This window comes from Nicotiana sylvestris, chromosome 6, assembly GCF_000393655.2.
Source record: "Nicotiana sylvestris chromosome 6, ASM39365v2, whole genome shotgun sequence".
Taxonomy (NCBI): domain Eukaryota; kingdom Viridiplantae; phylum Streptophyta; class Magnoliopsida; order Solanales; family Solanaceae; genus Nicotiana; species Nicotiana sylvestris.
Window position 1 is genome coordinate 153,612,236 of NC_091062.1, and position 15,368 is coordinate 153,627,603.

General features: G+C 35.9%; 1 pseudogene; it reads left to right on the forward strand.

The window, feature by feature from the left end:
• The first annotated feature begins 1,518 nt into the window (after window positions 1-1,518).
• On the forward strand, window positions 1,519-14,698 carry LOC138871504 (uncharacterized; annotated as a pseudogene).
• Window positions 14,699-15,368: the final 670 nt, after the last annotated feature.

The following is a 15,368-nucleotide window of genomic DNA, read 5'->3' on the forward strand; positions in this document are numbered from 1 at the left end:
AAATATAACAATTATCCTAAGCTCAAATTCTGAACCCTGAACCAGAGATTCTGGGTTCGTTCCCCAGCAGAGTCGCCAGAGCTGTCACACCTCATTTTTACCTACACCCGCAGGGGCATAAGGGCGTTTTTCCAATTAAAAGACAATCGAAACATGATTTATTATTAAAGATTTAGAGTCGCCACTTGGGAGATTTATGGTGTCCCGAGTCACCGGTTGAATCCCGAATTGAGGAAAAGATTGACTCTGTATTACAGTCCGCGAACCAGAAACCTGAGTAAGGAATTATGTTAACCTGGGAGAAGGTGTTAGGCATTCCTAAGTTCCGTGGTTCTAGCACGGTCGCTCAACTGTTATATTTGGCTTAAATTATCTGATTTTAACAATTATGAACCTATGTGCAAATTTTAACCTTAACCGCTTTTATTCATTTTTTGAGAAAGTTGCAACGTCATTAAAACAAGTCTTGAACCACGTCACATAAATGCACTCGTGGTTTTCGGACATACTTTAACATCGTTGGGATTTGGATTTGGGTCACATAAATGTGCACTCGTGTTTAGGGAGGTAATGTTATTAAAATACACGCCTAAAGAGACTAACGCGTTATTATTTTGGGGAAGGCCGTGAAATTCGCTAAACGGCCCATCCCGAAATCTAAGTATTTTAATATATACAATTATCGAGGGCCCCACAATCTAGGTGCTTTATTTGGCGAGGCTCATCTTGTTCATTATTTAAAGGGAAAACCTAAGAGCAACTATGATTCTCTACTTTATTTGTCTCTAAAATAAAAGAAAGAGTCCTAGTTAATTATGTATTGAATTATAATACGTTGAACTATGAATTGAATTCTTCTAACCAAGTCCAAATAATGAATTTGCTTGCGCACGATTGCAACAACCCGACTTTTCATTCACCAGCGTTTGGGCTCAAAGTCGTGGATCAGTTCTAGAGCCCAACGTTCTTTTAATCTCCCCTAGGAGACCTTTCTGTGGGTTGGAAATCTTTGGGCTTGTTTGCCACGCATTCAAGCCCAATCTCCATGGTCCAAAAATTTCAGACTTTAACCAAACGAACTTACACTAATGCCTCAATCCTTTCCTTCAATATGCAATTAGTGGGTGAATCATAATAACTCAATATTGAAGCTAGAAAAGATACAACTTCTGAACTATGACTACATGATATCCAGGCAAGGGTTATTGACACTGGACAATGAAGTATAAACCATTTCTACTATCTATTATACATGGAATTACTGGTACGAACATAGACATTCTTCCTAACCTTTTAAGCTCCATCATATTCCAGTTTTAACACTTATAGAACAGGGTGCCATACTTGGACTATACTAAAATTGAACCACACTAAAGTCGATTCTATTGAAGGGAATAGGCATAGGTTAATAGTCCATATACGCAGTATCTCAAGTATTCCATTAACTTTACATACCACAAATATTCAGATAAGAAATAAAGAGCAACATGGTTCCCAGAATACACTACTTGGACTAGGATGAAACAGGCTAAACTAACTACTTTCACATTATGCTACTGGATTCCAAATAAGTTGTTATTGAAGACTGAAGGCCAAAGATCATTCATTCATCAAGCTTCATGTAATTACAACTTTACATATTTCTGTATCTCATCTCTATGGATTCAAGGGATACCTGGAAATGGCAATACAATGAGAAGAGAAGGAGGTCAGCAACAGGCTAGTAGCAGTCAATACAACAGCAATGCACCAATAGCAGCGACTCAATCAATACTCCAGAAAAACCCAGAAAGATTGTAAACCAACAACAACAACAAATACCAAAACAAACATACTCAACCAAGCTTGTATTAAACCCAAAACTGAACCAGTAGACCACTGAACCACTTAAGCAATCAAAAGGAATGAGAATCACTGTCCAAAAGTCGAATTACACCTACGGATGCAATTAAACAGTATCTTTCTTTTGGTTTTCTGTTCTGAAACTCTCCAGCACTCTCTAAAAGAAACTGATTGTTTAAAACTCTCAAAAAACTGGCCTCAACTCTCCTCAATGATTCTTTTAAATTTAACCTCTGAAAAATGATCCTCAAAACTGCTCTCTAAGACTGATTAGAGAGGAACCAAAAGCAGAACCTCTCTCAAACTCCTAAGGTCTCAAAATTCAGAACCTTTTGAACTCTTTTCACTCTCTAAAAAACTGATCAAAGACTGATCTCCCTTCTCTTAAGTTGGTATCTCTCTCAGAAAGTTTTCTTCCTTTCAATCTCCTAAGCTCTCCAACTCCTTCTCTCATCCCCATTTTTTCCCCTCTCTATGTGTTTTATTTAAAGATCAAACTTACTCCCTTTTTTTTTATTCATACTTTTCTTTACAGCTTGTATCCTCCCTTACTATGTGTACCCCTTTCTTTTATCATTACCCCCATGTTATCTACTTTCCAACTCCTAAAAGCATTTAACTATTAAGAAAATATTTCCTCCCATCACCCCCTCTGATTTTCCCACTAAACAAAACCAAGACAGAAGTGTCAGTTACCCCATTACTTCCCAATTTCATTATTTTTTTCCCCTAGTTATGGGCATCATGGTTTTCTAAATTAAAAAGTGCCCTGACAGCCCATGCTGTCATGTTACCCTCAGTTCAACTTTTCAAATTAAAGCCTCCTTGAATCTTTCCCTTAAGTTTTGATTGATTGTAACTCAATTAAAAAACGAATATGAATTAAAAAACCTACTGATTCAGGTAGCAAAACTCAAAACTAACAATGAACCCCTGAAGTTGAGAATATACGGACCAGAAAATAAAACAACTAACGTCAAATAACTTGAAGAGAACAACTAACTACAAACATGAATTAGCTACAAGAAAACGGACTAATGGACAAAACTATTTAATTGATTCGACAGTTTATAACATATGCTAATCAACAAAGCAAACTGGACCAAGAAAAGGGTCCGAAAGAGGAGGAAGAAAATAATTGACATAAGACGAATTACAATGAAAATTAATCAGAAGACAACAAACAAAGAAGAATAATTGAAAAGAAATACCTTGGAATTTCAGACCATTCGAGTCCATCCTACTCGAAGCTTCAAATTGATTTTGAAGCCGAAATGGACCTTAATCGAGTGTTCTCGACTGAGAACACACGACTAAGGTTGATTACGACCTTAGTTTTTTACTGCGTATCGATCCCCTGGCTTGGTTCTTTTAGGGTTCGTCCAATTGATTTCAAATTCGAAGGAATCCAACTTGATTCAAAGGAAAATGGTGTTGGATTAGGGACGAAGGAGGTCTAGTGGTGGTATGGTGTTAATTTAAGACTGATTGGGTAGGTTTAAGGTTTGAGGTCTTGTCTTCGATCTAAGATTCGATGCAGTCGGCCGTGATTCGAGGGTGATGGTTAGAGGGGTTAGGTTGGGGAGATCGAGGGGAAGCTGGGGTGTGAATTTGGTGGCCATTGGAGTACCGGCCGCCGGGTTTTGGGCGGTGGAGCAGGCCGGCGGCGGCTAGGGTTTTGGTGGAGCGATTTTCGTTCTCTGAAGAGACGATTGGAACCGGGGGGGGGGATTTGGGAATGGAGATGGGTTTAAGGGTATGAGGGGTGTGACATATTAAAATCAAAGACTTAATTTGGACCGTTGGATGGATGGAAACCAACTGTCCCGATTGAGTCGCTTAACAAAACGGGGCCGTTTGGTTTAGGGCTGGGGACTGGGTCGGGTTGGACCAGGTACAAAGTTGTTTGAATTGGGCTGTAAGGATTTGGGCCTTGGGGATTTAAATTAATTTTGGCCCAATTCCGATTTCCTTTTCTTTTATTAATTATTTTCTTCCTAAATTGTCTAAAAAATTAAAACCAAAATCCCAACTCAAATTATAAAACCAAAATTGACTTAAAATACTAATCCACTTCAAATAATATTTATCACAAGTAATTAAATACTAAAAATAAAACAATCACACAATTTGACATTAAACACTTCAAAAATGTAAAGTACGTTATTTTTTGTGCATTTTTCATTTTTTGTAAAAATAACATTTTACTAAATTAACCAAAAATGCAAAATCAAATCCTAAGTGCAGATGCTATATTTTGGTATTTTTAATTTAAAATTAAATATTCCAACAATCAAGAAAATTGCACAGTAATTCCTAGAATAACACAGAATTAAAGAAAAGGCCTAATTTGAGAATTCTTTTGGAGTAATTCATATGAGGCAAAAATCACGTGCTCACAACTGCCTCTCTTTGTCCGGAAACATGAAGAGTTTTCGTGCAAAGATAAAGTGAGCGGATACGAGCGATTTTTGCCTGTTTTGAATACTCCGTGGGGAAGCATTTTGAAAGATTTGACCGAACCTCTGCTTCAAAGGTTTCCTACATATCCTTGGCTATAAAGGAATCAGGTCAATGTAATTCGGGAAGTTTTGGTAGTTGGGACTACCATGAAGCTGCGGTTTTGCTGTTACTGCTGCTGCTGATACTGCCTACTGACCTCCTTATTATACCATGACAAAAATAAAGAAGCTAGACTAAGCTATAATCTATGCTTTACAATTTGATGGTAGGATTTATATTCAATTTGATGATAAGTCTACTGTTTATAATAGACATTCGTTTTCTAATCATAGACTTTTACCTGCTATTCAACATATTTCTCATGCCGAGCCAGTCTATGGTCCAGCTCGAAATCGTGCAGCATCGTTACACACTATCGCTACAAAGGTGAGTAATAAGTCTGTCGAAAGGGTTAAAATTAACCCACAAACAAATATTGTTCAAGACAATGACAATATTTCTGATAAGGATATTCCTTCTATATTCGAAATGGATTTCGACCCCAATGATACTTAATGATTCCACACCAAATTGTTTTTAGTCGAGGTTCACGGGCAAGAAAATATATTCAAAAAGAATTTTTAGTGATAAATGGAGCCAGTTTAAAACTTGGTTTTTTGATGCTTATAGCAAAGAAGATTTAAACAGTATTTCTCAAGAATTTTACGAAAATTGTGCTTTGCATAATCAAATTATGTATTTTGTTCCTCAATTTATAACAACTTATTTGCCTCTTTATATAAAGGTGTTAGAAACATCTTATAAAGATAGGAGTGGTAATATTACTAAAGCCATTTACCCTCTTCAAGCCACCTCTATTTTACCTAATAATACTGGTATTACCTTCACTGCTTTTCAAAAATTTGTTGACAATAATGTTGCAGCTGTTAGTATCGCAGAAATTAATAAATTGATTTCTCAAAACAATTATTTGGGTTTATATGTAAAAAATTTAGGAGAACATATCAGTTCTCTTGATAAAAAATTGGACGATTTGACTGCTTTAATAAAGAAGATGAGTACTAATAAGGGACCAACCGATATTGCCTCCACTTCGGGAATTAAACCGGTTGATCAAGTAGTTCTTACTCATGTTCAAAGGCCTCCCGAGGTTCAAGATTTTAAATTCAAATCTCTTGATGACTTAGCAGACCTTCTTGATAAGAAATTTTCTAGTTTAAATATTAGACCAATTGATTTATCAAAAAAAATTGCTGATAAAATTGAGACTGTTTCTGACTATAAAACTGAAACGTGGTCAGAGCTTAATAAGCTCAAGGGTTTAATTAAACCCAATAGTAAGTATGCCGACAAACCCTGGATGCAAACTTACTATTATTCCCGTCCTACTCCTCATGATGTGTTAATAGAGGAACGCAATTAGAATCAGACTAATACGTCTTACAGCGGTTCCAAAATTTATGAATGGAATCTTGATGGCTTAACTGATAGACAGTTAACCATTCTTACATAGAATGCTTATGTACTCAACTATCTATAAAAGTGTTAAGAACACAGATAGAACTATTTGTAAAATGATTATTGCAGGCTTTACTGACCAACTTCGTGGCTGGTGGAATAACTATTTATCCGTTGAAGAAAAGGCAACGGTTATTAATGCTACCGCCATTGATGATGGAGTTGATAATATAGGCATGGCTCTAGTTAAAGGTAGAGAAGATGTTGTTTATACCCTTATCCTTACAATTCTAGAACATTTTAACGGTAGATTTACCAATCAGCATGAGACCGTCCGTACTTTACTAAATGGGCTTAGATGTAGGACCCTTAGTGAATTTAGATGGTACAAAGATACTTTTATGAGTAGGGTTATGGAGCTACCCGAAAACAAGTATGAACATTGGAAAGCTAAGTTTATAGACGGCCTTCCCTCCTTATTCGCTGAAAGAGTAAGAAAAGCGTTAAGAGGTAGTTACGGTGAAATTCCGTATGGAAATTATACCTATGGTAAACTTATAGGAGTGTGTACACAAGAAGGATTAAACTTGTGTAATGAGCTGAAGCTTTCTAGACAACTTAAGATTGATAAGCTTAAAGAGAAATCCCAATTAGATGACTTCTGTACCCAATTCGGTTTACCCGGAACCTATACTCAAAGTAAAAAGAATAAGAAAAACAGATATCATAGGTATCCTAACCCTAATAGCCCGTATAAGAAAAAGAGGTCTAGATATAGATCTAAGGAAGAGCGTGATACTAGAAAAGCGCATCACAAATCTACTCGATTTACGAAAAATAGATCAAAGAGAGATCTCGCTGATATTAAGTGTTATAAGTGTGGAAAGTTTGGGCATATCGCTCCAAATTGCAAGCTTCAAAAGCTAAAGGCCTTAGAACTAGACGATGGGTTACGTGGCAAAGTTTGTAACTTGTTATACACTTCCGGATCAGATTCTGATTATACTTGTTCTGAGACTGAGTCCGAAGCTGAGATTGATCTGATAGATTTATCTGAAAGTAGTAAAGATTTGGATAATACTTGCACCGCTTGTAAAGGTGATATTTGCACTTGCGATGATGATGAGTTTTATAAATTGCAATCACAATTTCAAGATTTGAATATAAAAACTATTACATCTGACAATGTAATAGAACTTTTAAAGGAAATTACTGATGAAAAACTTCGTAAAAGAATTATAAATTTGGCTGAAAGTTTTAGTTCTAGTGGTTCAAATCCTTTTGAAAGATCATAAAACGAATTTGAATATTTTGCGCCATATTCTTTGTCTGAAGTTAGTAATCTTCATAAGACAAATACGCCAAGCAGAGATACTTCGTTTAATGATTTAAAAATCGAAATTGAAAATTTGAAAAGAGATATTAAGTCTCTTAAACAAAATCAAATGATTTGTGATCACCAGATTACTCAAATTAAGAAAAATAATTCTCTAACTGATTTTTTGGCTAAAGGAATTTCCGAATTTTCAAATGAAAAGGGAAAAGAAATTTTTGATAAGAATGATCCGATTAATGAAAATTCTGATATGTTTTTAGGAATGATGCAGGTTGTTACGGCTCATAGGTAGTACATTTATCTTGATTGATAATAGTTTCTCTCTAACTGATGTAGCAATGGTTGATAGTAGAGCAGATGTAAGTTATATTCAAGAGGGTCTTGTTCCTACTAAATATTTTCAAAAGACCACTCATTTGGTAAAATCTGCTTCTTGTCATGCTTTAGATATATAGTATAAATTACCAAATACTCATATTTGCTAAAATAGAGTTTGTATTTCTCATTTATTCTTTTTGGTAAAAAACCAGTTATACCCTCCGATTATACTTGGAACCCCTTTTATTAATGCTATTTACCCTTTTAATAACATAGATGCACATGGTTTTTCTGCTACCTATCAAGATAAAGAGATAAGTTATTCTTTTGTTACAGATCCCGTAACTAGAGATATTAACGCCTTGATTAATATGAAACAAAGACATGTTGATTCATTACAATTAGAAATATTGAGCATGAATATATTCGATACTTTACAATCTGCTAAGGTTCAACAAAAGATTAAATTGATTGCTGAACAGATGGCTGTTGATGTTTGCGCCGATCACCCTAGTGCCTTTTGGAACCGAAAAAGGCATATTGTAACTCTTCCTTACGAAGAAAACTTCTCCGAGGATGATATCCCCACTAAATCTCGACCTTGCCAGATGAATGCTGAATTGGTAGAATTCTGCAAAAATTAAATTGATAATTTCTTACAAAAGGGTTTGATAAAACCCTCAAAATCTCCTTGGTCATGTTCTGCCTTTTATGTTAATAATGCTGCGGAAAAGGAACATGGTATTCCTAGATTAGTTATAAATTATAAACCTTTGAATAAACATCTGAAATGGATTAGATATCCTATCCCCAATAAAAGAGATATGCTATCTAGATTATATGACGCCAATATATTTTCAAAATTCGATTTAAAATCTGGATATTGGCAAATTCAAATTTTTATGGAGCATACTTATAGAACTGCTTTTAATGTTTCATTTGGTCAATATGAATGGAATGTCATGCCTTTTGGTTTAAAAAATGCCCCTTCTGAATTTCAGAAAATTATGAATGATATTTTTAACCCTTATCTAGATTTTATCATCGTTTATATTTATGACATATTAGTATTTTCTAAAACATTAGAGATGCATATTAAGCATCTTGATATTTTCAAGAAAATTGTAATACAAAACGGCTTAGTTATTTCTAAACCAAAAATGAGTCTATTCCAAACCAATGTTCGATTTTTAGGCCATAATATTTGCCAAGAAAAAATTACCCCGATACAAAGATCGATTGATTTTGCTTCAAAATTTCCTGATGTTATTACTGACAGGACTCAATTACAAAGATTTTTGGGAAGTTTGAATTATATATCTCCTTTCACCAAAAGTTTATCTCGTGATCTAGCCCTCTGTACGACAGGCTGAAAAAGGATCATAGGCAGCCTTGGACTGACCAGCATACTACGTTAGTCAAAAGTATTAAACAACGTGTTAGGTCTCTACCTTGCTTAACTCTTGCTAATCCTACATGACAAAAAATTATTGAGACAGATGCGTCCAACGTTGGCTACGGTGGGATTTTAAGGCAAGTGAATCCCAACAATAAGAGTGAATACCTGATAAGATTTCACTCTGATAAATGGACCGAAGCCTAGAAGAAATATGCTACTGTGGCTCATGAAATATTAACTATTGTTAAATGTGTTTTAAAATTTCAAGACGATTTATATAATCAAAAGTTTTAAATAAAAACTGATGCTTAATCTGTTAAATATATGTTTGACAAAGATTTCAAACATGATGCGTCTAAATTAATATTTGCTAGATGGCAAGCTCAACTGGCGCCTTTTGATTTTGAAATTCAATACAAAAAGGAATTGATAATTCCCTTCCGAATTTTTTATCCCGGGAATACTTAGACTAATTATGAATTTCTATACGTCTTTTCTCGATGAAGAATTACTAATTACTATCCTTAAAGTGGTTAGATTAAATAGAGACCTACAAAGTCTCATAATTGAATTGATAATTGAAGAAATCATTGATAACCGGATAAAAAATGAATTTTCTAGTAGATCATATTATCAAGGATCGTCATACAGATCCTCATCAAGTTCTCCGGTGATACAAGCAGGGAAAAAGAGTTTAATAAACTCTAAGATATTTCATAAAGGAGATTCCTCATTAGGTCCGTCTATACATCTGGATGATATTCCAAAAGATAATTCATTATACGGTCATCTACAGACACATTTGGCCTCCAAAAAGCAAAGTAATACATTTGCTTCAATCGCTAGAGAAGAGGACAACGATGATATCAAGTCCTACGAAAAAGTACCAAAGAAAGAAATGATATTTCTCCTAGAAAACTCTGAGATTCAGCAAAAAGATGAACCATGGAAGATATTCCAGAGATACCGATTAATGGGTTATACTACCCAGGTGAATCATATAAAACCCGCGCTTATTATGAGACCATCCTCATCAGCACAGGTAGTGCAGAATTCCAGCACTTTTCCGGTTATAACACAAGTGAGAACGTTTATAATGTGACGACCCGACCCGTCGTCTCATAGGTTACCGCTCCATTTTTCCCATTCTTAGCTTCTTTATGCTTTATTATCCATATCTTATGTGATCGAGTTGGTTTGGAGTGGTTTTGATAAGAAATGAGACACTTAGTCTCTTTTACGAAGGCTTAAAATGGAAAAGTCAACCGGATGTTGACTTATGAGTTAGAAGGCTCGGATGTGAATTCTAACGGTTCGGTTAGCTCCGGGAGGTGATTTGTGACTTAGGAGTGTGATCGGAAGTGGTTTTGGAGGTCTGGTGTAGAATTAGGCTTGAATTGGCGAAGTCAGTATTTTGGCGAATTCCGGTTGATAGGTGAGATTTTGATTCGAGGGTCGGAATGGAATTCCGAGAATTTCTGTAGCTTCGTTATGTCATTTCTGATGTGTGTGCAAAATTTTAGGTTATCCGGACATCATTTGGTCGGGTTTTTGATCGAAAGTGTATTTCGGAAGTTTTTGAAAACTTAGGCTTAAATTCGATAAGTTTTGGGTAATTTGATGTTGTTTGAGGTGTTTTGATGATTGGAACAAGTTTGAATGATGTTATGAGTTATGTTGGCATGTTTCGTCGGGGTCCCATGAGGCTCGGATATGTTTTGGAAGAGTTTTTGGAAGTTTTTGGCGTTTCGATTATGAGCATGTAATGATCCAAAGGTCCATTTTTAGTTCTAGAGATTGAAATTTTATTTTGAGACTTCTGGAATTTTGATAATGAATTATAGGAGTGATCTGGAAAGTTTGATCTAATTTCATCAAGTCGCGATTGGGTTTTGACGCGAAACATGAGTTTATTGTTTAACGAGCGAAATGGGTATTGAACTGAGCAAATGAGCTCCGAATTGAGTTTTGACTGAAGGGCTATGTTCGTATTATTATTTGTGACTCACAGGAATAAGAATCATCAAATTCCGAGGTCCCAGGCCCGAGAAATGAATTTTTGAGTAAATTTGCTTTCTGAAAATATTTAAGGAAAATGGAAATGAAATTCGATTAGAAAGTGATGGTATCGAGCCCGTATTTTTGTTTCGGCACCCGGTACAGGTCTTATATATTGTTTAAGCACTTTCTGTAAAGTTTGGTTAAAAACGGACGTCGTTTGACGTGTTTCGGACTCAAAATGGAAAATTTGATGTTTTATGAAATTTGAAAGAATTCATAGATTTTAAAGCTTACTTCGTGGTATATGACGTTATTTTGGCGATTTGATCGCACGGTTAAGTTCGTAGGATATTGTTGAGTTAGTATATGTGTTTGGTTAGGAGCCCCGAGGGCTCGGGAGTGTTTCCGAGGTGTCTCGGAGTTATTTCGGACTTAGAAAAATTGGAAACAATTGCAGAAATAGTACCCCGTGAACAGTACCGTGTATAGTACCCCCCTGAACTGTACAGTGAATAGTACCCCCGTGAACAGTGTGTGTACAGTAACACGCGTGAACAGTAGCCGAAATTTTTGGACAGTGTAGAGAAAGAGCAGTCCGATTTCTTGGGGTAAGTGTTCTTGACTCTCTTGTGATTATATTCCATGAATAAATCTTCATTTTGGCTTTAGATTATTGATATTTGAAGAGAAATGGATGATTTTCTAAAATTCCCTAAAGATAAATTTTTAAGATTTGAAAGCCAATCCGATGTCGGATTTTGGTAAAATTTGTATGGTTAGACTCGTGGCGAGACAAGGAATCCGGTGATGTTAATTTTCTGATTTTTCGAGACATGGGCCCAGGGCTCGGGTTTTGTCAAATTCGTGAATTTTGATATTTTTCGATTGCTTTCGATTGGGTATTGTCTCTTTAGCATAATGAGACATATTCGTTGTGATTTTGGGCAGATTCGTCGCACGAGGAGGGTAATTTGAGAGGCAAGGGCATAATGAGCTAGACTTTGACCGTCTTGAGGTGAGTAATTGATGTAAATGATGTCCTCAGGGTTTGAAACCCCGGAATTTCACATCATAACGCTATATTGAGGTGACTTGCACGCCGGATAACGGGCGTGGGGTAGAGCACCATTGGGGATTGTGACTTGGTCCGTCCCGAGAGATATTTTTACCGTGTTTTCTACTTGAACTAAATTGAAAATCATCCTTACTTGGATTTGATTGTTACATTTGGGCTTCTTGCCAATTATTTGAATCCTTCAGGGATTGATATCACTGTTTTCGCATATTTTGCATATCATTTGATCTCAGTCCAAGGTTTTAAATACTGTTTTGCAAACTCAGCCATCTTTCTAAGATTTGAAAACTTAAATGATATTTCTAAATGATATTTCGGGCTGAGAACTACTGTTTTACAAATGCCCAAGGGGCTTATGATGATTTCTGGACTGAGCATGGATCGGGCTGCGCGCCGCAGCAGTGTTACATTGATATTGAGGCCGAGAGTCTGGTTGATTACATTGATATTGAGGCCGAGAGCCTGGGTGATTATACTGATATTGATATGAGGCCGAGGGCCTAGATTTGATGCCACGAGATGGCTTGATATTGCGCTTGGGCTGTAGGAGCCCCTCCGGAGTCTGTACACCCCCCTCAGTGAGTGTCGTCGACGATAAATAAATGGATGGCTCGGGCTGCACGCCACAGTGGGTACTAGAGTGTACCATCATATGCATTGCATTGCACTCATGCATTTGTTTTTATCTGTTATACCTGTCTCAGTATTTGGTACTCTGACTTAATTGACTTGTTGCTTCACTATTTGTTGTTCTAAACTGCCAGTTATAGTTTACTTTGTATTTTTCCATGATTTCTTATTCTCAGCCTTTATTTATGTTTATTACTCATTGGGTCGGAGTACTCACATTACTCCCTGCACCTTGCGTGCAGATCTAGGTACACCACAGGCTAAGTGAGGAATTGTTTAGCTGAGCAGGCAGTATTCGGGAGTATTGAGGTAGCTGCATGTAGGGGTGGGCATCGGTCGGTTCGGTTCGATTTTGAACATTATCGGTTTTGCCTATCGGTTATCGGTTTACAAATATCATAACCCGATAATCAAACCGATAAGATATTGGTTATCGGTTATTGGTTAATCGGTTATATATCGTTATCGGTTTGGTTATCGGTTTACCCGATAAAATAAAACAACTAAAATTTTTTGCAATATATAAAACAAAGAAATCAAACTGCCAGAACGTGTAAACTGCCAACTTTTGTTGTTTCTTAACAAAAGCACGCTCCCACTTTTATGCAGTATCTACTGATGTCTGGCGGAGAACTGGTGGTGAGTCTTGCGTCTTGACTCTTGGGGGCAGCGACGGAAATAAGAATGAGAACTGAGAGACAAACGACTGAAGACTGAAGAGGGAATTAGGAAAATAAATAACCCTAGTATATACTTAAGGTTAAATTAGTAAATTATATCATTCTTATTGGGTTATCGGTTTTTACCCAATAACAAAAATGCAAACCGAGCCCGAACCGATAACCCAATAAAAAAAATTAACCCGTTACTGAACCGTTAACCCAATAATCCAATACCGATAACCCAATAAAGAATTAACGGTTCGGGTTATCGGTTTTACCCGATATATGCCCACCCCTAGTTGCATGGCGTTCTCAGCCTTGATCTCTCCCCTCTATCTCTATCTTTTATTCCGTATTTTTCCTAAACAGACTTGTAATAGGTGGATATTCTGTATTAGAGGCTCATATTCGTGACACCGGATTCTGTTGTGCTATGGTGTGGTATTTTAATTGAACTTCCGCAGATTTTATTATTAATTATACACTTGAATGAAATGACTAAGTAAATTCTCTGTGATATTTATCTATAATCTGAATAAGAATTTGGGATAATGTTGTTGAATGGCCAGGCTTGCCTAGCAGTGTGTTGGACGCCATCATGACCGGGGTTGGGGTCGTGACATAATTTCTCAAAAATTATCATCAAGCAGATTATATCTGTTGAAGAATGGGGGATATCCACAATGAAAGAGAGGCAGATAAGCCTTAATAAATCACCCATGAATTTTACTTACTGGGATTATATCCAGGCATTCGATAAAGTATTATATTATAACAATGATAGACATAAACACACTTGGTTTATTAAAATATGTGCAAAGATATTTGCAGGACCTATCCCTAATTGGTTTCTGAACTGGTGGTCATATCACGGCTCCACAACAAAGATCTTGCCTGAGCCATTTCTTAAGTTATACAAAGAATAGACAAAAATTTCTGCGTTTTTAACTGATTTATATCATACAGATCATATATGTTATTTAGAAAAAATTGATCAGATATACTTCTTCATTGAATTCTCTATTCCGTGGATTCATAAATGGACCCCCGAATTGGGGTTTACTGAAGAATAAATCACTTGCTTATACAGGGTCTTTTACAATAATTTTTGAGATAAGTTGATGAAGAATGATCCCAAAACAAAATTGTTATACGATCAAGAATTATTGGATTCCATTAAAGTACAGATCCAATTATACGCGACCATTCCCCAGAAGAAAATATTTGATGATAGCTCAGTCAAGCATATTGCTTGGAGAATCTCCATTCAAGATGGAGATAAAACTGATTTAATAAACCAATATCTGGAAGAAGTGAAAAGAATTTTGCTTCAAACTTTAAGCCAATGTAAAAAATCAGACACATCAATGCAAAGTGAAACAAGCAACGATGATGTAGAGGAAGATTCTCAACCTATGATGACAGAAAGGATATTGTCTGATAAAAAAATCAAAGAAGTGAAAGATTTCCTACAAACGATGGACAAAGTAGAAGAAAGAAATAGTAAAAAATAGTGAAGCCGCCAAGGACTCCACAACAGGACCCCACTACAACAGTAGAAACACTGTATACATAGTAGATACACTGTATACACAGTAAATACACTGTATAAGGGACCCACTGTACTATAACATAGATTCCTTATGTTTTTTTCCTATAAGTAGGAGACCTCTCTCATTCGGAGAGGCATCAGAAAAATTCCCCGCTCTCTCTCTTGAATCTCTCTCTCTCCCTCTCTTGTAAAGTCTTTTAAGTTTCTTAGCTTCTTCATTTTGTAAATCAGTTGAAGTAAATAAAACTTTCGAAGTTCAGTTCATCATCTTCAGGGCCTTGCGTCCCAGTCTTAAAAGGTATTTGTTTATTTTATTGTATTGTATAATATTTAAATTACTTTGTTTCTCTCCACTGCCCCCATCTTCTTTATTAAAGCAGTCAAATCATCCAATTTTTATCAAGAGAACTGATATGTTCTCCTAAATGTTTTACATATAAACCCAAATAATTGTTTTGAGAAATCAATTTATTAATTTATGCGATACTAACAGCTGCAACATTATTGTCAACAAATTTTTGAAAAGCAGTGAAAGTAATACCAGTATTATTAGGTAAAATAAAGGGGGCTTGAGGAGGGTAAATGACTTTAGTAATATTACCACTCCCATCTTTATAAGATCTTTCTAACAC